The following is a 23,924-nucleotide window of genomic DNA, read 5'->3' as shown; positions in this document are numbered from 1 at the left end:
AGGGGCAAAGTAGAGATCACCCTGTTAGATGATCAAAGGCAAGATGGCTAGTCACAGAGGCACTGTATGACGTAGCACAGAGCTCCTACTCTATAAGGGCATAGAGCACATGTGCTGTTCTTACCTAAAATATACAACCTATATCTAATTATGCAGGAAATAAAAAATCCAACTCAGGGCTGTTTTACATAAACCTGGCTGTCCTCTGCTAAAAGTCTTGAGTCAGGAAGGGTGGGGAATTTTTCCTAGATTAGAAGACAAAAGAGAACTGACTACAAAATATAACCCATAATCCTGGTTTATATCCTGGATTGAGAAAGATGGATTTAAATGGCATTTGGGGATGCCTGAGGAATGTAGAATATGTACTGTGAACTCTATTAACTGTCCAGATTTCAGTTATCATGCTTTGTTATGTTATCATACATTGTTATGTAATGGAATTTCATTTTTTTTCTTAGGAAATGTATAATTTTTGTTAGAGATAACGGCACAATGTATTAACCAAATTTCCTAAGAGTTCTCATACACACGCCTGTGCATCCATGTGCATTAGAGAGACAATTACAAAGCAAATGAGACAGAATGTCAATAACTGGTAAATCTGGACAAAGGTTATGTAGTAGTTTTTTATACTATTACTAAAACATTTAAGATTAGATCTTGATACAGATTTTAAAAACGAAGCAAAAGTTAGTTGTGGGAACATTGGCTAGACATTTAGACAAAAACATGGCTTAAAACCTTCATCTCATCATAGACCAAAATAAACAACTTTACTTATTGTTTTAGTCAGAGCCTTACTATACAGTTCAGACTAGACTGGAACTTAACCATATAGTCTGTGTTTGGCCTCAACGTCATGATTCTTCTAACTCTGCTTCAGAAGTACTCACCAGGTCTGAGTACAAAATGAATCCTTGGTCTACTTTTTAAAAGGGTGAAAAAATGAAGTCCAGAAGATATAGACAAATGACTACCTGCTCTCTGGAAAAAAATTTATCAATATAAAATAATGAAAGAAATAACCAAAGAAAGATTAAATTTACTGCCATGACTATATATGTTTGTCAGGATCAGTGAACTCATATTCACCCGACGCATGGCCACATGAGGTTTTGGCTCAGCTGGGACCCTGTTAAAAGAACGGAATTGCAGAGTTTGGCAGGTTCATGGCTAAGTACTCTGTCTCTCTCCAATAAACCACATATTCCTCCAGGGGAGAACCACGACCATGGCATCGTGTACCTGGCAATACTTCATGACTTCTGCTCTCTTTTTTGACTAATCGAGTAAACAAAGGAATAATATGTAGGTGTGAGCACAGGAAAATAATAGAAAGGCTCAGCAGGCTGCTTGTCTGACAACATCGTGCAGTTTTCATGGTAGAGCTGCAGCATGCAATGCTTGAGGGAGAATCTGATTGACTCACATCTACACCCACATTTCTAAGGCACCAGGATTGTGGGTGCATTGTACCAGTGTTCAGAAAATTGTTGTTGGACACTTGGGAGATTAAAAAAAAAACAACAAAGAGTTTTGATTTTCTTAAGGGGTCAATTCTAAATGACCAAATGATAACATCATTTGAAGTAAATATCATATAGGAAGATTCTCGGCATGATTAAAAAAAAAACTCATTCAGACTGGTAACACTTATCAATTTACATTTAACAAAATTTAGAAATATTCCATTGCTTTTTAAGTGGCAAGCTTCTTTTGCAGTTAAATATGAAATTGGGAGCATGAGGGAACGCATTTGGGTGAATGGAAAGGACATGAGGACACTGATGAACTGAGAAGTCATCGATGTGTTTCCATTATAAACCTAAATTCTGTGAACTTTAACTGTGGATTTGCCTTTTTACCTTCCAGAAGCAGTACCCTAGCATACATCCAATGATTATCTGTTTACGTATAATTGAAGAAAAAAAAATAACATTAAGTCAGACATGATGCTGCTTGCCTATAATCCCGGATGAGGCAGGAAAATTATGAGTTTGAGGACACTCAGAAGAAGAAGAAGGAGAAGAAGAAGAAGAAGAAGGAGGAGGAGGAGGAAGAGGGGAGGAGGAGGAGAAGAAACAGGACAATAAGATGTTCATATGGATGGTCTTCAGAAATTTAGACATTTATTGAAAGTTGGCTCTGCTGTAAGCAACATGTCTGAGACTTTTTGAAGGAAATGGATTTATTGAGATATAATTTTCATAAGAAAAAATTCACTTTGGTGTATATAATACATTTCTAGAGTTGTGTAAATAAAAAAAATAGTTAGGTTTAGAACTTTCATCACCTTCCAAAGGACACAGTATGCATCCACAGTTCCCACTCTATCCCTTCAATCCTGGAAACACCAAGTTGTTGTATTTCTCTTTGGTTTTGCCTGTCCTGGACTTTTAAGCCACTGGAATAATGAAAAGCGTATGTCCGTTTAGTGACTTGATTCTTTGAGTTAGCACAGTGTTTTCCTGGCTCATCTCATCTTCTATGGATGCTTTTTATTTTCAAAGCTGAGTAATATTTCATTGTATGAATAGACCACATTTTTCTTATATACTTTTCAGTTAATGGACATTTTAGTTATTTCTTCTTTTTGGCTATTGCCAGTGATACCACTATGAACACTCATATGGAAGTTTTTTTTTTTTTTTTTTTTTTTTTTTTTTTATAGTTGACACTTGCTTTTATTTCTCTTAAGTATGTACCTGGAGCAAAATTGTTGGGTCTTATTGGAACTCCCTATTTAGCACTTGAAGAAAATGCTAGAGTGTTTTCCAAAGAGGATGCACTGTTTTTCAGTTCCAATAGCTGTACGTGCGGGCTCCAGCAGCCCCGCATCGCCAGCACAGGTTGCTGTGAGAGCACATTGTGGTATTGATTTATATTGCTCTAACAGTAAGTGAGGCTGGACATTTTAAATGTAGCTGTTAGGCATTTGCATGTTTCCTTTAGAGAGATTGCTTCTGAAATTAGCTTCCCCATTTTTGAATTGGGTTGCTATAAGAAGTATTTCTATACTCTGGACATGAGTTTTTTTTCCTTTTCTTTTTTTTATTATTATTAATTACACTTTATTCATTTTGTATCCCCCCATAAGCCCCCCCCTCCTCCCCTCCCAATCCCACCCTTCCTCCCCTTTCTGCATGCATGCTCCTCCCCAAGTCCACTGATAGGGGAGGTCCTTAAGATAAAAACTTGCAAGTATCTTTTCCCTTTGTGAGCTGTCTTTTCAACTTCTTGCATGTGTTTTCTATAGAACAAACATTTTAAATTTTGATGCGTCCTAGTTAATCTTTCAATTTCACAACATATTTAACAAGCCACAACACCCATCCATGAACCTTAATATTTTCCTTAGAGATATTTTAAATGTAAATTTCTATGCTCTGGTTAAGGTGGCTCAGTGTGTAGAGAGCATGTGGCCAAGGCCAACCACCTGAATTTGACCCTCTATGAACCATATGATAGAAGAAGGTAACTGACTCTCACAATTGCATTTTGACTTCCACACACAGATATGGTACATAAATGCCCACCCATTGTTTGTGTGTTTGATTTTGAGTTAACTTCTGTGCATGATGCCAGGAGGAACTACCTTTATTGTTTAATATGTGTAATAAAAACAGTAAGATATGGGCATGTGGCTAGGAAGACAATTAAGAACCCAGCAGTAAATCCTTGTAGTCACAGCCAATTGTTTTAACAAGGGTGCTCAGACAATTCAGCGGGGGAAAGAACAGCTCTCTAACAAAAAGCTTTGGGTCAGTAGTTACAGATTTTTATTGGTCTTAAGAAAAAACACACTACATTTTTAGGAGGTTCAACTCTTTATTTTATTTTTAATAGGAGAAAAACCCCTTGTATACAATATGTTATGGTCAAGCTTTCACCCTCCTCCACCTCCTCTCAGATCCTTCTCACATCCCTGCTCATCCAACTGCATACTGTTTCGTTCTCTGTCTTTAAACAAACAAGCAGCAAGCAAACCAATATAAACCAATCAAACAAACAAGAAAAACCCACCAGAAACTCTTCTCTTTTCCTCTCTCTTCTCACACCCACACAAAACAAAATCTCACACAAACACAAAATTGGAACCCATAATATTATAAAGCAAAAGATCAGTTAAGACAAATGCTCCCCAAAAGCAATATGAAACAAAAAGTCTACAAAAATGCCGCTGATTTTGAGTTTGTTTTTTGTGGCCATACACTGCTGGGCATGGGGCCTTTCCTGAAGTGTGATCAATACACCAAGCGAGACTCCATCAGGGAAAACTAATTTTTTCTTTGTCAGTTGCAGTAGATTCTTGACTAGGGCTGAGAGTCTGTGTCCACTTCACTCCCTGCGCTGGGATCCCGTCCTGCTTGACCTGTGCAGGCTCTGTGTATCCTGCTTGAGCTGTACAACCTCTGTATGTGCTCCCACAGCACATGTGAGTCCAGCTTGAGCCTATGCAGGCTCTGTGTGCTCACAGGTCCTGTGAGTTCACATCTGCATCAGTCCTGTTATATTGGGAGGGCACTGTTTCCATGGATTTTCCCTGGCTCTTGCAGTCTTTTTCACTCCTCTTCTGCACAGCTCCTTGAGCTCTGAGGGTGGAGTTTGATCAAGATATCCCATTTAGGTCCATTATTTGGTGATTCTATTCATGTTTCTTTTATGTATACACATATTTTAGGAGGCTTCTACAGGAGCAGGTTTCCATATGGCTCTCAAATGGCCCCCAGGGTTAGCTCTTCCTACCCTTGCTCCCTCTTTCACTTCATTTAATCTTCCCATTCCAGTCTCCCACGACTATCCATAACTAGGCATTTTATTTCCCCTTCCTTGGGACATCCCTTCCTCCCCACTAGCCTCTTACTAGGTAACTATTCTCTGTGGTTACACGGATTGTAAAAGTATGCATATCACTTGCTTAAAAGCTAACATCCACCTATAAGAGGGAACATGTAATAGTTTTGAGCAGGGGTCTGGGTTATTTCATTTAGGATTTATTTTCTAGATCCATTAATAAACTGTGAATATCAACTTAAAAAATAACTTTACATTAGTGAGGCATAGGAAAAACACGATGATGCGATGAAGAAATGAATAAGAGGAGAATTAAGAGTATGGATTTACTTTTGCTAAGAAAAAAAAGTTTAATTGGCATGGAGGAGCCCTAGGAATATGAGGACAAATCTATGAGAGGACAAAGGAATGTGAGAGCAAAGATGAACAACACCTCATCTGCTGACATACATGAAATGCTTCCTCACATACATTAACAACTCTAATAAATTTAACTCAGTGGGCCGCATAAGAAGAAGACAGGAAAGAAGGAGGGGACCTCCTTGAGTGGGAGGAGGATGAGAAAAGGGGATGAGGGAGGGGGATGGGGTAAAAAAATGACTAAAATTAATTATGTGAGGTCATTGTTTTCCTTGAAGTCTCACTAACACTCTGAGAATTTGTGACAAGCAAGTCAGTAAATGTGTGTGTGTGTGTGTGTACCATGGCTTGCATGCAGTAAATAGTCTGACAACTTGTGGAGTCAGTTTTCTTCTAACATGTGGCCTCAGGGGATTAAACCTCAGGCCAGCAGGCTTGGGCCAAGAGCCTTTCCCAGCAGAGCTGGTCCCTAAGTTCATATTGTGATTATTTTTGTAGTTGTTTTGGGTTTTTGGAAATCATCTTGACTCTGTCACGGCAACTGACCATGGATTTCATTATACCATGGGAAACAAAATTTCATTCGTGCCCTTTCTTACAATGTTAAATTCTGCTATTTGTTCCTTATTTGGCAGTGCCGAAATCCGGAGGCAATGTGTTTTAGGTGGTACATTGTGCATTTATTCTATTCTCTGTTTGAAGAAGCCTGAAGAGCCAATGAGTTTGTATGGAGTCACCAGTTCAGTGACAAAGGATGTCACGTGTTCATAAGGCCTCAGGATTTTCCTCCAGCAGTCCCAATTCCTCCTCTGAGCTTAGAAATAATTATTGGAGTGAATGAACTTACACCTGAGAGTTCTGCTCTTCTGGATTTTTATGTATAACTGCAGGGCCTTAGTTTCACTGATGACATTTCTCAAATCTCCAAGTTAACCAGATTCAATTTCATAGGACTGAGTTGTTCTGGACAATATTTAAACTGGCAATCTCCCTGGTTCTTTTTGAGAACGGGGGACCTAAACTCCTCAGTCTCTAGGGCCATTTCTTTTCTCCAAGCATTGTTTCTTCCTTACAATCCTGAGCCTTTCCCAGGATTCGGTGATCCTCTTCAGCAGTCATAGCCATGTTCCCTCTAAAGGTTCACCCAGAGCAAAAGAGAGTTCATGAAAAGCAAGCATGCTCCCTTACTCCTGTATAGTTTCTAGCAAGTTTGAAAATGGTCTTAAAAAAAAATTCACATTGTAAAGTCTACCAACATGTCAGCCTAAATGTGAGAAGAACAAGGATGACACCAATGAACAAGTCAAAGTGAATTGGGAAATGGCCATGAAGCCTCCACCCCACACAAAGAACTAAAGATGAATATAGAATGCTGAGAATGTGAGGAATGGTCTTCCCCAGGGAACAGCACACCAATTGGTTATCCAGAACCAAATGGTAAGCCCCAAAACATACATACCAGTAACATTATACAGACTGAGCAGGTTATATTTAGGAAAATATGTGTATAGGCACCCATATACATATATAATATCAATTAATGAAAAAAAGTTAATGGATTTGAAAGACAGCAAGGAGGGATATGTGGGAGGGTTTGGAGGTAGGAAAGGGAAAGAAAAAAATGATATAGTTATATTTTAATAGAAAAATAAAACCATGATAAAAAGAATTAAAGTGAACATTATTATAGAGTTAATAAGTCACCTAACTTGAAGAATCAAAACTTATTGTATTCAACTGTATTGGTAGGCTGTTTGGAATTCTTGATCTTTTTTTTTTCTTTTTGAATAACTAAGGAAAGTAAATAATCTCTGTTACGAAAGTATTTTTAATATCCAAACTAAAAACAAAAAAATAAAGTGTATTTAAAACATAGAACATTAGTATGCACAAGGGCATAACCTCTACGGGAAGTGCCATGTGTCACTAGGCCTCGCCCACTCTCACCCTGGCATGAAGGGAAAGGACAGAGGACAGGGGGAGAGATCTATGGCAGGAGCTACTGTCTGTCCTTCCAGCCCAGGCACCCTCCTCTTTCTACTTGCAAATGAAAGGCCATCAAAATCCTGTCATTCTTCTTGGGCCCTTACATTGATGTCTGGAGTGGAGATTTTCTAAAATGAGTCACATTCTTAAGCACCCAAAGAGACTTGAGGTTGTGGGGTGACCACTCTCCCAGAAACCCTCAGGTTGGAGGGGATAGCCAGGTGGACACGAGCAGAGATGAGATGCCGTATGGCCCGACTCTCCGTGTCCACTTAGCGCACTGCTGGAATCAGACAAACGGCACGTCTGAGGTGTTTAACAGAGCACATCTTCCAGAAGAAGCCAAGGCTTATGCCTGGAGAAGCTCAGCACATGGATGAGGGGAACTGTAATCCTGTGAGAGTCACAGGGAGGCTCTGAGCTGTCTTTGTTCCCTTAAGAATACTCAGAAAATTAGGTGGTTACACCCTGTCCCCACCCCATGGTGACAGCCTAGTTTGAAGGATTCTTACAGCCTGACTTGGAAGAACCATAGAATATCTAAGTAGTTTCTTGTCTGCTTGTGTAGAACAATAACTTAGGTTACAGGAGACATAAGAGTACTTTTCCCTGCTCTGTTGGGGATACCCCTTAGGAGGCAGATGGCCAAGTCTCAGTTTTAGGGACAAAACTTAGACCACAAATGGCTTAGACCATTTCAGCAGAACAGCACACTTTCCACTTATTGAAGGTGGGGTTCCTCCACAGCACAATTTTCTGGAGAGTTCTGCTTGGAAAATGCCCAGGAAGTGTGTTCAGCAATTCACTGTCCACACATCTATGCAGAGAGAGGAGAGTATTTGAGATGCAGATCAAGAGGTTAAAGAGAAAAGATTTAAACAGAGTTTATTTATATAAATTTGGAACCCGTATTAATGCTAAATCAAGAGATGGTTGAGTAATTTATATGTGATTCTTTTAAATAGAATTTCAAGATACGAGGAAATGTTTATATTGAAGTATTAAAAATTGACATAAATCACAAATGTAGTCTGAACCCAGCTATGTAAAATCATATGGTGAGAAAATTATGGATTTTTCTGGACTTGTAAGTTGCCTTTACTTCCTTCACTACTAAACAATTTAAGTGACATTATTTATTAAGAATTCATTGATATTCTACTGTCCTCCATTATTTTTTTACTGCCCCTCATTCAAAATTTTATGGCCCTTACAGCTAGCTTTCTGGTTATATTATTATTCTATGAATTAAGCCTGTTTTATGGCAGCTTGGTTTTAATTGCAACTGATACACTAATTGAAGTACTTTCAGACCTAACGTTCTCCAGTTACAGGCACCTATGGGGGTTTTCTCCTGTCTTAGAGGATCAAGTGGCCCAAAATGATGAGCTGCACTATGCTGTCCTCAGACTGGGCAAAAAGCTTTCTGTCAAAATCTGATGATATAACTTTATTTCCATTCTATAAATTGAACCAAAAATGACCTCAAATATCTTGAAGTCTCTCCAAGGATGTGTTATTATCCCTAACAAAATATGAACTGTGCTTGAAAAAGAGCCAATGTTTTATGTGGATAGATCCTATCTGCTGAATCATGCAGGAGAATTAATCCATCTGTCGTGGCCTTACTGACAAGGGGGAGACAACGGGGAAAGCCCCAGGTGGAGCAATTTGGTGGGCTGGGTCAGAGAGATGAGGAATGGTGGAGACGGGGAAGAAAGAATTGAAGAAAGGGAACTGAGGCAAAAAAAGGATGGAGGGGATTTTTGCCAACTGTTTATGTTGTGTTTGAGATGCCAGAAGAAAAGTATATTAACTGATGAAAATGGTTATGGAATAGTCCCAGACAACTGTAGATCTGTGCTTATGATTGAGTAGGTGATTGACAACACCTGGACAAAAATAGCTGCAGCCTTCCACCTGGCTTAGGATCTGTACTCAGTTCACTTGATGCTGCAATGGCACAGGCTGTGGGGAGTACTTGGATTTGGTGTATTCCATGTGAACATTATAAAGCCATGTTGTAGCTCTATGCTCAAAGGGCCATGAAAAGTGCTTAGGAAGAACAAAGAGTAAAGATTCCACGCTCTGGTCTCTTTAGCAGCCAGATCATTAAAGGCTCTAGCCCCTAATTTATGGCTTTCTGGAAATAAACAGGCAGTGTGCCAGCTTGAAAAAAAATCTGGTTCATGATCATTATTTAAAAGTCACAGAATTGCTTGCTCAACACCTCTCCTTACCAGTCTCTGCAGGCTGTAGACATTGGCTGTGTCTATCTTGAGGTATTGAACTGACTTCATCAGATCACGGACTATAGCTGCAGACGGCCCTCACTAGCTTGTGGGTATGTATTGAGAGGTAGGCAAGCTGCTGTAGGTAGCAATGCCTCCTGGGTCTAGTTGTCCTGGTGTGTAAGCCATATGTGCTGTAGAACTTTACTCTGGGGAAATCATGGAGAAGAGGTAGATCTCAACCCATTCTGCTACTTTCCAGCAGCGTGACTAAACTGCTATGAGTTCTAATTTTTTTCTCAAGTCTTCTTTAGATTTATCGGAAATCTAAATGAAACAATGGATGTGGAAAGGACTACTATGTATAAGATCTTTCGGTTTTTTTCTATGTTTATTTCTTTGAGACAGGGGTTCTCTGTGTAACCTTGGCTGTTCTGGAACTCAATCTGTAGATCAGACTAGCTTGGGATTCACAAAAATACACCTGCCCCTGCCTCTAGAGTGCTGGGATTAAAGGTGTGCACCGCTAATGCCTGACTCATATAAGATCCTAAACTGACGTTTCATATCTGAATTCAGATGAGTTAGTCTGTAGAGGTCTAATGTACCAAATGTCATGAGTACAGAGACAATGACATTCTCTTTCTTCATGTACCCAATGTCTGACACATGGTTGGCATTTGATAACTAGTTGCCCAATAAATCAATGTCTGAGCTATTGTTTTATGGCAGCCCTAAAAGGGGTTAGAGTTTACCTGTGATTGAGATAAAATCAAAACATGTATTTTTATGTTATGTATATGTGTGTGGGTTTGCAGATGTGGGTTCAGGTGTCCATGAAGGTCAGAGACATCAGATCCCATGAAGCCGGAGTTACAGGCGGTTGTAAGCTGCCTGATATGGGCACTGAACACAGGTCCTCTGCTAGAACAAGTGCTCTTAACCACTCCTTCTTTAGCCCCAGACACATTTTTACTGGAAGAAACAGTATTTCTCACCAGTGTGCTATCCATTTAATCAGTGTAAGGATCAGCTGCATTTTAAGGCTGTATACACTTCACAGGCTCCCAAGTCACGAGGGTCATCCTTTAAAGCAGGATCAGCAAACTTTTCAGTGAAGGGCTCAGTGGGAAATCTTGGCTTTGAGGCCATGTGGTTCTTTCACGACTATCCTAGCCTTAGATATTACTTCATGGATGGGTCTGCTGCTTTCTGATAAAACTTTATTTTCAAAAGAAAAAAAAAAAAAAGGGCAACGGGCTGAATTGTTTTACAATTTTGGAACAGAACAAGTATATTTTATAAAGACTGATTTCTCCTTGTTTACAGGTGAGAAGATTCACATTCAAAAGGTACTTGTTCAAGGGCCCAGGTATTAAAATTCAGGCTGATTTGGATCCTGAACCCCATGTGTTCTGTGCCTATAGTCCTTTGCCTTCTCCCACCACTCTGCTGTTTGGGCTGTCCCTGACCTCCACCCTCAGCCAGACCCAGGCAGGCAGTGGGCATTATTTCCAATCTTAGACGATTCATTTTATGCTCTGAGAGAATGAAAGGCTTTTGTCAGAAGGGAAAGTGGTGTTTTGTTTGTCTGCTTCCCCCATTATTTCTTCATTTTTCTTTTCTCTTCTCTTCTCTTCTCTTCTCTTCTCTTCTCTTCTCTTCTCTTCTCTTCTCTTCTCTTCTCTTCTCTTCTCTTCTCTTCTTTTCTTTCTTGTCTTGTCTTTTCTTGTCTTTTCATAAGACAGGGCCTCACTGTGTAGACTTAGCTGCCTTCAGACTCACAGAGATCTACCTGTTTCTGCCTCCAGAGGGATGGAATTAAAGGCATGCACTTCCATGCCCAGCAGAATTGGCATTTTAAAGCCAATTTTAAATTAATTTTTTAAGATATTTTTTATAAGAATATTTTGTTTTCTCAGTATTGAGTTACAAATTTAGATGTGAAACCTTTTTCTTAACAGTATCTTAAATAGACTGCTGTCACCAATAGGAGACTTTTAATCACGGTGTTTTCTATCAGCAGCTGGCAAAGGCTTTGGTTGGTGAGTCATTCTGGCATCCTTGACTTTTTAATTCCAGGTAGAAAATGTCTAATTAGTCACTAAAAGGTTAATTGATTGGCTTATAACTCATGGTGAGTTGTAACATACCTGGAAGGAAGCCACAGTTGATGAAGCAGGCACTATTTTTTATGGGGTGATGACAGATTTTTTTTTTTTTTGGTTCTTTTTCCTTGCTTGCATAGGACAGACAGACTGGTTGACCACCAAAATTCCTCCGAATCCCCTGATCACTTGACAACGAGCATGTGTTTTCTCTAGGTGCATCTACAAAATTCTCAAAGCAAGGTTACAATTAGGAAGAGGTCAAAAAAATTTTAACGTGTGTTTCAACATCATCAATTTTTCTGTGCTTAGGGTCACTGACACTAGGGACAGGCTTTCTCCAGCTGCTCAGATGAACCTTTGTGTGTGACATGAAGGATACTTGTCACAGACACCTCACAACATACATCATAACATGCATCTTTCCTTGGTGGTGGTAATGTGTCAGGTGACTTCAGCAGACAGCTGTGTCACTTGCAGATTTTAGCATCCCTGTTGGAACCACTACAGTTCTCCAGGCCTTTAGGCTTATTTGCACAATCATCTGTAGTCAGATATATTTTTTGTTGGATTTTTTTTGGGAGGAAGATAAATGGATGTAATCCTAGATTAAAGATGAATGAGATGGATTCTGCTGAGGTTCCTAGATGCTCAGGGCAATATCATCAGCCAACAATAACAAAAAGGAAAAAAAAAAAAACCTCACACATCTATAGGAATAGACAAGGAGCTGCCCATTCTGAGGGTAGAGAGTCTTTGTGAAAGACTTCAGTGGTGAGCATCCACGCGCAGGAGCCAAAGGTTGGTTAGCAGGAGGCATTTATTGGAGCACATGCCAAATTTTCCATCTTCCCGCAAATCATTACCAATGTCTGAGTGGTGTTTGGAATTGTAGAGAAAGATCCAGGTTCACATTCCAAATGATCAGGGAGGGGAGAATATGAACAGAAAACTTGTTCTCTCTTGTTACTGTTGAGATTGGAGAAAGCCTCTCACTGTTTAGCCACTAATTCCAACTGATTGACAGCTTATGTTGTAAAGATGGCTTTAGCTTGCTTCATTTGTGAACTCGATGAATAAGTAGCTTGTGTTCTCCTTAAAAACAATATCATTTAAAAACAGTTCATATGAATTTCCCAGTATCTTAGCAGCTCAAATTTGTGATATGATAAATCAGACAATGTTGTCTGACAAGAAGTTAGTAACAGAAGAGGTAGGAGGAGAGAGTGAGAGCAAGACAGAGACAGAGAGACAGAGAAAGAGAGAGAACCAGACAAGAGAGGAAATCCTGCCGAATCCTGCTGGTTCCCAGTGACTCTCCACAGTTCCCCCTTACTTCTTACAGCCTTTTCTCGATGACCTCCAGCTCAGAGTCAGGGTTTTAGGACCCTGGCGTGTTGGAGCTAGAAGTAACACCAGAATTTTCTTCAGTTCAGTTATAACCTCCCAAGTTGTTAAATACCTTTTAATGAAAGCTTTTACAGAAGTTTTATAAAAGTGGAGATTTCTAAACCCCTGAAATTTCTTGTGTAAACATATCATAAATAATTGAGCAGATCAAAGCTGAGGAAGCCACTATAGACAGCAAACCCTCTTTGTGATATTGATGTATGTCCAAAGTATGTCTCTGCTCCCTAATAACTGGATATTTTCTAGAAGATTCCTTTCTCTGTCTCTCTCACTCATATCATCTTCACCAGATTCTTTTATAACCTCTATCATGTGATGGGTATTAAATTATTCCAGTTGGCAATCAAATAGTATTCTCCATGCCCACCTTTGCAACACTGCAAGAAAAATACCCCTACTTTGGAAATAGATTAAAACACACCTTGCTAGTCTCATGGAATGAGTTTTAGAAGCTTATAATAACTGAAAACCAGTTATAAAATATCTAGGTCAGTGAGTATGTGACATAAATCAAACCCCTGCTATTCTTTACTGTGGCCACTGGGGGTGAAGGGTGCTGGACAAATGTTATTCTTAAGGATTTATGAAAAGACACAAATGGAAATAGCAAAGAAATATAAACATGTTATGTTAGATATTTGATTTAATCGAAAGCATAGGGCATGCAAACTTGCTTTAAGAAATATGTGCCACATTTTCATCTTCCCTCAATCAATCAATGACGATTCTACTCTAGATTTCAACATGGTTCCTGGAAAAGTGCCAGCATGGGAGGGGCCACGCTGATATATTTTCATTCCTGACAGGGTGTGGATTGAAACTTCCTTGGACAGGGCACTGAAGCAAACCTGAAGGCAAGAAGGTAAATGCTTGCATGCTTAATATCATTTTGAACAACGAGGGCTGCACTGAAAGACTCCTTTAAATACTAGAAAGCCAAAGAATGTAATTGAAGCGTTCCTATATCCAATTTTTATTAAGTCAGATGCCCTTAAAAGAACATTTTGTTTTATGTTTGTTTAGATTTTTCTACAGTTATGGCAATACTCTAATGAGAATAATATTCTATTCCTCAGCCCAACTTCCCAGCACATAGTTGATGTATTAGATTGAGTCTTTAAAAGATATGGCTGACTGACTATTTTTACCTTCACATACTTGAGGTTACACGCCATCTTTTAATACATTATTTCTGAAATATAAAGTGGTATTCTAGTATAATATCTGTATTTTAAACAATGTAAATTTAAATATATTTTTTGTGTCATATCTTGGAAAACACTTTTTATTCCATCTTCCACAACTCCTTCTTTGTTTCTTAGACAATATTTATTATGTAGCTTATTATATCCTGGGTTGAACACTGATTTCAGCAGAATAGCATCTAACTCTATAAAGCCGGAGTTTTATTCATTGATTATTAGAGAAGGAGATTACAGAAATGATAAGATTTGAGATATTTTTGGAGTATAAAGTTTTTTTTTCTTATTGTAGATAGGGAAGAATAATTTTTCTAAATGAAAAAATACACTTATTTATTTGTGTGTATGTGTGTGTGTGTGTGTGTGTGTGTTGTGGTGTTGTGTGTCATGGTGCTTGTGTGGAAGCCAGAGGACTTGTGGGAATTGGTTCTTTCCTTGTGGCTGGGCATCAGAATCACGCCATTAGGCTTGGTGGTAACCACCTTCACCCTGTGAGTCATCTAGTTCATCAGGAAAGAATAATTTCATTCAGAATATTCTGAGCTGTTAGAACCTCTATCTAGTTTAAAATTTTACATTTTCATTCCAAAGGGAAACAAACATGAATGGTTTCTAATGTAGTAGAAAACGAGTCAAGGGCTGTTTCTACTATGCAACATTTCTACCAATTAATACCGCAGCACATGTCAACATGCTTGAATGATGCTGCCTAAGATTTCAGGTTAGAACTGTGTGCCATGGAAACAAGGCAAATGAATTCATAAACACTTGATAAATGCTTCTATGTGCTACCGTTCTGTTCTCTACTGACAAAGTACAAAGATGAATTAAAAGCTCTGAGTTTACCCTCAAGAGAAGTGTATACCACTATATTTAGAATATACCACTATATTTAGAAGTGAAGACTGAAATACAAAAATCAAGTACTTATGGGTAATAAGTACAAGTAAAGAGACACAAACACAGCGCTCATTACACACAATGAGAACTAACTGACGTTTTAGGAGAAGAGGGTAATGGAAAGTGTAATATCTGTATTTTAAACAATGTAAATTTAAATATATTTTTTTGTGTCATATCTTGGAAAACACTTTTTATTCCATCTTCCACAACTCCTTCTTTGTTTCTTAGACAATATTTCCATTATCCTCTTCTCCTAAAAGGTCAGTTAGTTCTCATTACACACAATGAGACTTTAACACTTTAAACAAATAAGAGTAAAATAATTTTACAATGTCAATAACAGAAAGTAAAATTAAGTAGCTAAGGAAATATTTTAAATGATTTTGTGAAACATATAATAGATATATAATGTTAATACAGAAAAACAATAAATTTTTATGGATTCAATAGATAAGTGACAAAGAACAATCTGTAAATAAGAGATTGTAAATAAACAATTTGTAAATTACACACAATGAGAACTAACTGACCTTTTAGGAGAAGAGGGTAATGGAAAGTGTAAAAGGGTGTGGCATGAGTAGAAAAGTCAGAAAGAAAGAAAACTGATGAGATAGATTATTAATTGATGCTTTAAAACTATGTAAGAGGACTGTGAACACAGCTATAGAGCACATGGATCATGCTTGGTTCAGTCTCTAGTATTACGAAAAAACAAAACAAAAACCAGTACATCTGGAAGGGACAAAAGTGCCACAAGAAGACCAATAGAGCCTACAAATCTGGGCCTGAGGGTGGGGATAGGGTGGCTGTGAAGACTGATGTACCAACCAAGGATCATGCATGGAGAGGACCTAGACCCCTTGCTCAGAAGTAGCTGTTAGGCAGCTCAGTCTCTTTGTGGATTCCCTAGTAAGGGGAGCAGGGGCTGTTGTTAACATGGACTCTGCTGCCTGTTTCTCCATCACTTCTCCCTGGCGAGGTGGCATTGCCAGGCTGCAGAAGAGGAGGATGCAGGTAGCCCTGATGAGACTTGATAGGCTAGGGTCAGTTGGTAGGGGAGGAGGGCTCCCCCTTTCTGAGGACTAGGGGAGGGGCATAGGGGGAATAAAGAGGGGAGGGTGGGACTGGGAGGAGCTGAGGGAGGGGGCTACGATGGGGATGTAAATTGAATCAATTAAAAAAGTAAATCATCAGACCCTTCCCACCAAACCAAACAACAGTAAGTTAAAAAAAAAGGTTCTTTTCTTAACATCAACAAAAACAAAAATTATTAAGAATTAAAGTACACAGAGACAGATAAAATTGTAAACAGAAATTTATTTTCTTTTTTAAACTTTTATTAATTACACTTTATTCACTTTGTATCCCCCCATAAACCCCTCCCTCCTTCCCTCCTAATCCCACCTTCCCTCCCCCTTCTTCACCCATGCCCCTCCCCAAGTCCACTGATAGGGGAAATTTATTTTCTTACAAAGGTTGGAAATTAATGTGTTTTAAAAATTTGCTCAAGATATGATAATTTCAGTTTTGAAAGATGAAATAGCTCCAAAATATAGAACACTTTAAACAAATAAGAGTAAAATAATTTTACAATGTCAATAACAGAAAGTAAAATTAAGTAGCTAAGGAAATATTTTAAATGATTTTGTGAAACATATAATAGATATATAATGTTAATACAGAAAAACAATAAATTTTTATGGATTCAATAGATAAGTGACAACGAACAATCTGTAAATAGGAGAAAACACAGCCACATGTTCCCGCATGGTCAGGTGTCAACGGCGGGCGTACCAGTCGACTGGAGTACTATGGTTTCTGTATGTTTCCCGTTAGAAACTGTATTCGTTTATTTGTGTGCCTGCGCACACACGTGTGTCACCCATACCCATGCTGCCATGTGTGAGCGAAGGTTAGTTGACTCACAGAAACCAGTCCTTTCTTGGGTCTTAGTGATTGAGTTCAGTTCCCCAGCTTTGCCAGCAGGGACCTTTACCAGCCGAGCCATCTTGCTGACCTCGTGCTTATATATATTTAAATAACAAAGAATGACAAGCAGTGGTACGAGATGAAGCTGGATCATGAACCACGTGCTTTTAATCTGTAGCCCTGAGATGTTAGGGTGAAAAAAATAACAAGTCTTACATTATCTGGCATCCTTCATGCTGAAGTATCGTAAGGAAGTAAGATGAAAGGGGAAATAACTATATTTACAAAGATGTTCGCTTCATAATAGTGAAAAATGGGAAACTGGTAAAAATGGCCAGTATTAAGACGTTAGTTTAAAATTTGCACATATTCATTGAACTGTAACGACAGCAAAAGGACAAACATGAGAACAGTTACAATGCAGACACACATGTAAGTGAGGCGTGAAGATGATGCATGTACACAAGTGCACACATGCACACACATGGACATGCATATGTACACACATGCATGCATGCACATTCATACATACATAATACATACATTTACATACATACATTTACATGCACATCTACAGATACATGCACACACATGGACATCCATACACATAAGCATGCATGCACATTCATACATACATACATTTACACACACATGTACAGATGTATGCATACACACATGCATTCACACACACACAAAGCACACGTGCACACATACTACATATGTAACATGAAGCATATGCTGAAATTTCAAGAACTGAAAGCACATGAGAAACAAAGACAATGAAGTTACAAATATTATGAGAAGAAGCCTCTCATCGTCATTATTTTTCCACCTGTACATGAATTAGAACTTAAAAATCAAATTACTTTTTTTTCCCTTCAAGACAGGGGTTTTTTTTTGTGTGTGTGTAGCCTCTACTGTCCTGGGCTTGCTTTGTAGACCAGGCTGGACTCAGACTCACAGAGATCCACCTGCCTCTGCCTCCCTGAGTGCTGGGATTACAGGTGTGTGCCACCACACCTGGCTTCAAAAACTTTTTGAAATATCATCACATTTTAAAAATATTTTGTTAGCAGTTAATCAGTAAATCAGTTAATTGGAAATATTGCCAAATTATATAGCTCTATCAACATAAACTGGTTTTTATCTTGTTTTCTGAATAAAAGTGACCTGTTACCTCATCAGTGTGTAGCCAGGATCAGAAAGAGGTGATCTTTCGGACAGTAACTATGCAAGAGGATCTCAGTTAGGGTTAAGGTTCTTTGCAGTCTTGATATCTCAATTTCTATCTGTAATCACACAGATTTTGATGCAGTAGGCAAAGATTTTTCAGGCCAATATTATGAGCAATGGTTTTGGGAGTCTTCAGGGGACACACTGGTGTCTAAGACACCCTTCAGCAGGGAGAGGATTCAAGGAAGTCCTAAGATGGATTCTCTAGGCTGGGAGTTATTTCTAGAAGTAGCTGCCTTGGTGAGGGTCACAAGCCAGACATGTGCCTTAAGCAGGGCTTGTCGTAACAGAGAGGCAGGAGATGGGGCATCTGGGATGTGGCTTTAGGGTGCTCGTATTTGCTGAGGTCAGGGGCATGTGGAAGGACGGACTATGTCTGACTCTGATGTCAGGCTGCGCCGGCCAGTTTGCATCCTACTGATCACTTAGTTCAAGGGTGTGAGTTTCTAAACTTACAAGACTTTTTTGTTTTTTGAGACGTAGAGACACTATTCGTAAAGCATTGGATTCATAGTGGCTAAAATTCTGACGCCATCGTGGGTGAGAGTAGATCTAACTGCTTCAGCTGAGTGGCTTCAGGGAGACTTTATTGTTTTCAAAGGTTATTTCAGGTGTGTTTGGAAATAGTGATGACTGCAGCAAACCATGTTCAAGTTTTTCAAGTTGCAGCTTAAGAGGCAGCCTGCACTAGCAGTCAATCACCTTTAGGTTTATGCAATCCCACTTTGTGTAGTGGCTATTTTCCAGGGTGAAAGGGAAGCACTTCCTTTTGGTGACTGGAGAGCACGCCCTGCCTGCATCTTTCACTGTGAGGTATTGTTTTACAAATTTCCAGTATTCCTCATACTTGTACCAAACACAGACTGGCAATGTTTTAAACTAACTGCCATGTTTGGTAATACATTTACAATTTATTTTAAAATTAAATATACATAAGCGAGTATAAGTCATCTTTATATACAAATCCACATGAATGTATAAGAGATGTAAGTTTACCATACAGGCAACACCTAGATGAGGAAGAAGAATGTGACCAGCTTCCAGAAGTCTCTATGTTCAGGGATCATAGGGAACTTACTGTCTCCTCATGAGAACAGATTTTCTTCCCAAATCCGGCAGTTTGAACTTTACCACAGTGGCGCATTTACACCACAGAACTCAGCAAACATTATGATTGTTCTGTTTGGGGATTCAGTCTGTTAGATCACTAACGTGATTTACCTGAGAATTTATTCTCATTTACCTGAGAATGCCCACTGTTTTCCAAACCTGCCCTCGAAGGGAAACATTTTCCTCAGTTTTAAGATGCCAGATTGGGGCTTTTGGAAATTTGTATGTTCTGTCAATATTTCTTAAAGGCAGACATTGTTTCTCTTTTAGTTCACCCTTTTATAGTATCTAAGTCAGTACATGAATTTTGTAAATATTTACTGAATAATTAGGTTATTTTCACATATAAAAATTTCATTCCTAACCAACCAATTAACCAACCAACCAACCAACCAACCAATCAACCTACCAACAAACAAACCAACCAACCAACCAACCAGCCAGCCAATTGACCATGAGAAGTTGGTGATTAGATGGCATCATAATAAAGATATTACATGCTCATTTTTTCCATATTCTAGACCTTTGTGAAAGCCAGGAAGAACCTTCATAGTACAGGAATTTATGTCTTGTTACTGTTGTGCCAATAACTTTGATTTTTCTTTTTTGCTAGCCATCTTCTGTTATAAACTCTTTTTTGAAAGGAATTGCTAAACCAGGCCTGGTAGCACACTCCTGTGATCTCAGCACTCTGGGAGGCAGAGGCAGACAGATCTCTGTGAGTTGGAGGATAGACTCGTCTACAAAGTGACGAGGCTACACAGAGAAACCCTGTCTCAAAAAACTAAAAAAAAGGGGTGGGGGAGTGCTAAAGCCACCCAGAATGCAATAGGCGATGCAAGCCAGTCTGTGGCATTATGAGTGGTTCACTCTCAGAAAAGGAAGCCGGGGTGAGAACAATCAGGGCTAAGAGAGCCACAAGAAATAGTTCATAATGTCCCTAGACATTTTCTGAAGAAGTGGTAGGAAGAGTGTGACGGCACTCACAGAGTCAGCAAGAAAACACGAGTGTTAGAAACAAGCGAGAGTATTGAGAACAAAGCAAAGCTGTCGCAATAGAGAGCAGGCCTGGGCATGGTAAGGTCTCACCGTATCTTTTCTTCTGGCCCACACACAGTGGTGTACAAGTCTTTTCACTTCATCTGTTCTTAGTTTATTTTTGTTCTGAGAAAAGGGAGTTGCTCTGCATGAACAGTCATGTTCTTCCTAAAGCGGGGACACTTCCGTTCCTTCAGCTCTGCGAGCATGTATGCTGGAAATGAACACCCCGTCCTGGCGGCCAAAGGTGGTGTGGTGTATCTTCGGAGCGGCCATTCACCAGGCTGAGACCTTTGCTAGTCGGAATCAGAGCATTCTGTGTCTCCTGTGACCCCTTAGGGAGTAATAGGTAACTGGAGGGGCCATGCTTCCTCCCTCTACCCACACTGAGATGTCACCTGTATCAACCGCAGCAATAAGATCAAGGCATTAAAAGCATTAAGCTACTTTTTTAGCAAAAAATTATGATTAAATCAAACCTGTGAGGTCGCCCCAACTCAGGCCATTGGCATTCTTTCTTTCTGCACTGGTACGCTCGCTATAAAGCTGGTAACAGAAGCTAAGTTTAAAGTAACTATAAAGAATGTGAAGGTATTTCCCAGCAAGAGCATGGACAGGTTTCTGAGGCAATTTGATTTTATTGAGATTCCCAGGAATACATATTATCTGAAAAATGCCCACTCTTCAGAACACGTTGCTCTTGAAAACAAAAAAGGAGTAAAATAAGACAACAACAACAAAAGCAAAACAACAATAAAAAGACTCAAATGACCTCTAAAATTTGACTCACAAATTACACACGCATAAGTACAAGGCACTTTGATCAGGGCGGGAGTGGGAAAAAAAAATCTGTTACAAATTTGGCAGAAAGAAACCTTACAAATAAATATAGGCTTTCATTTAAAGGGGCATGAACTGTAGAGTGTATATGCATGTACATGAACTGTAGAGTGGCACGTATGATCAGCCCATTTTCACTAAAGGGGTGACATAGTTAAAACAGGGTAGTGTGACCCTGCTAGCGTGAACCCGAATGTGTGTGTGATTTATTCTCCAATGCGTGCTCTGTCTTAGGGAAGTGATGGGACCCACTTTGCAGAATCCCAGGATCAAAGCTCATGCATGTAAAATACTTAACACATACCAGGAAGACACATTTTTTAAGCTGCTTAGGATCTCTTTGAGCTGTGTTTCATAGGCACAGTGAGCGTCTGTCAAACTGGGAGGATGGTAGAGCCAGCATGCACCACCCCCTTCAGAGCAGTATCTATCTCTCAGTGCTTAACTCTGTTACAAGTTACACATATCAGAAATTTAGAAAATATACAAGGTCTTTCGTATACAGGAGGGCTACTGATTTTTTTTTGAGTTAATTTTGTATCCAGCCACTTTGCTGAAGGTGTTTATCAGCTGGAGGAGTTCTCTGGTGGAATTTTTGGGGTCACTCAGGTATACTATCATATCATCTGCGAATAGCGATACTTTGACTTCTTCCTTTCCGATTTTTATCCCCTTGATCTCCTTTGTTTGTCTTATTGCTTTAGCTAGGACTTCAAGTGCTATGTTGAGATACGGAGAGAGTGGGCATCCTTGCCTTGTCTCTGATTTCAGTGGGATTGATTTAAGTTTCTCTCCGTTTAGTTTGATGTTGGCTATAGGCTTGCTGTATATTGTCTATACTATGTTTAGGTATGTGCCTTGTATCCCTGATCTCTCCAAGACTTTAAACATGAATTGGTGTTGGACTTTGTCAAATGCTTTTTCAGCATGTAAGGAGATGATCATGTGGTTTTTGTTTATATGGTGGATTACATTGATGGATTTCTGCATATTGAACCACCCTTGCATGCCTGGGATGAAGCCTACTTGGTCATGGTGGATGATATCTTTGCTGTGTTCTTGGATTCGGTTTGCCAGTATTTTGTTGAGTATATTTGCATCAGTGTCATAAGAGAGAGATAGGTATGAAGTTCTTTGTTTTGTTGGGTCCTTGTGTGGTTTAGGTATCAAGGTGACTGTGGCTTCATAGAATAAGTTTGGTAATGTTCCTTCTGTTTCTAATTTGTGGAATAGTTTGAAGAAAACTGGAGTTAGCTCTTCTTTGAAGATCTAGTAGAATTCTGCACTGAAACCATCTGGGCCTGGGCTTTTTTTGGAAGGAAGAATTTTTTCTTTTTTTTTATTAATTACACTTTATTCATTTGGTATCCCCCCATAAGCCCCTCACTCCTCCCCTCCCAATCCCACCCTCCCTCCCATTTCTGCATGCATGCCCCTCCCCAAGTCCACTGAAAGGGGAGGTTCTCCTCTCCTTTCTGATCTTAGTTTATCAGTTCTCATCAAAAGTGGCTGCATTGTCCTCTTCTGTGGCCTGGTAAGGCTGTTCCCCCTTCAGGGGGAGGTGATCAAAGAGCAGGCCAATCAGATTATGTCAGAGGCAGTCCCTCTTCCCATTACTATGTAACCCACTTGGACACTGAACTTCCATGGGCTACATCTGTGCAGGGGTTCTAGGGAAGGGAGACTTTTCATGACTGCTTCTATTTCCTTGGGGGAAATAGCTATTCACCTGATCTTGATTTAATTTTGGTAAATGGAATCTATCAAGAAAATCATCCATTTAATTTAGGTTTTCAAATTTTGTGGCATATAGGCTTTTGTAGTAAGACCTAATGATTGGATTTCCTCAGTGTCTGTTGTTATGTCACCTCTCCCTGAGAGGGGAGTAGCCTTACCAGGCCACAGAGGAAGACAATACAGACAGTCCTGATGAGAACTGATAAGCTAGGGTCAGAGGGAAGGGGAGGAGGACCGCCCTTATCAGTGGACTTGAGGAGGGGCATGGGAGGAGAAGAGGAGGGGGTGGGATTAGGAGGGAAAGAGGAAGGGCTACAGCTGAGATACAAAGTGAATAAACTGTAAGTAATATAAAAAATTAAAATTAAAAAAGAAAATACACAAGGTCCATAAACAAAGAGAAGAAGAAAAAAACATGGAGGATGAGACTTAAATACTGTTCTGTTGGTATTATTAGACTAGGTGGAGGATGAGGCAAGGAATTGTTATTAGGGAGCAATCCGCCTAGTTTTGTTTGCCTCAGTTCTATTTCATCTGTGGTGTTAGGCTGCCAGAAAGAATTAAACTCAATAACCTCTACACCCTTGGTGGCTTGCTTCAACCTGTTTCTTTTTGGCCCAATATTGATGAGTGGCTAAATTATGTGGAATTAGATTGTGTATAGTGCGAATCAAAAGGTAAAGAAGTCATTAACAGAGGACCCGCCACATAACAGTCTGCAGGACATGTGCTCAGTCTCAGGCAGCTGAGGAACATGAGCGGAACAGGACACAAATCGAAGGGGAAGGAGAGGTATAGCGGTGCTGTCTTGGCTGCCGACTTGATGTTAGCCTTTGCTTTATTTTCCCTGAATGAACTTCTGACATGACTGAGTAGGCTTGTTCTAACCTCTGCTCTTGTGAATGGGACATTATTTGAAAGCAGTATTTACAGTTGTAATCAAGATAAGATGAGGTCATGCTGGCTCAAGGTTCTGTTTCAGTGGAAGAAGAAATGAGGACACATGTATGTGCACATACATGTATAAGATATGCATGTTG

General features: G+C 39.4%; 1 protein-coding gene across 5 annotated transcripts in view; it reads left to right on the top strand.

The window, feature by feature from the left end:
* Serpinb12 (serpin family B member 12) overlaps nucleotides 1–23,924 on the top strand; it is a 45,823-nt gene that overhangs the window by 7,682 nt on the left and 14,217 nt on the right. For 2 of the 5 annotated variants that reach the window (XM_060371487.1, XM_060371484.1), the window contains exons 4-6: nucleotides 9,387–9,487; nucleotides 10,704–10,726; nucleotides 13,699–13,754. The exons of 1 other annotated variant lie outside the window; for it this stretch is intronic. The gene's annotated coding sequence lies outside the window, so the exon portion shown is untranslated. Of the gene's footprint in view, nucleotides 1–9,386; nucleotides 9,488–10,703; nucleotides 10,727–12,015; nucleotides 13,755–23,924 lie in introns of those variants that run through there. 2 more of the 5 variants (XM_060371486.1, XM_021652407.2) reach the window with 2 other exon arrangements.

The sequence above is a fragment of the Meriones unguiculatus genome, chromosome 18 (genome assembly GCF_030254825.1).
Source record: "Meriones unguiculatus strain TT.TT164.6M chromosome 18, Bangor_MerUng_6.1, whole genome shotgun sequence".
Classification (NCBI taxonomy): domain Eukaryota; kingdom Metazoa; phylum Chordata; class Mammalia; order Rodentia; family Muridae; genus Meriones; species Meriones unguiculatus.
Note: the sequence above shows the minus strand (reverse complement) of the source record. Positions and strands in the feature narration are given on the sequence as shown.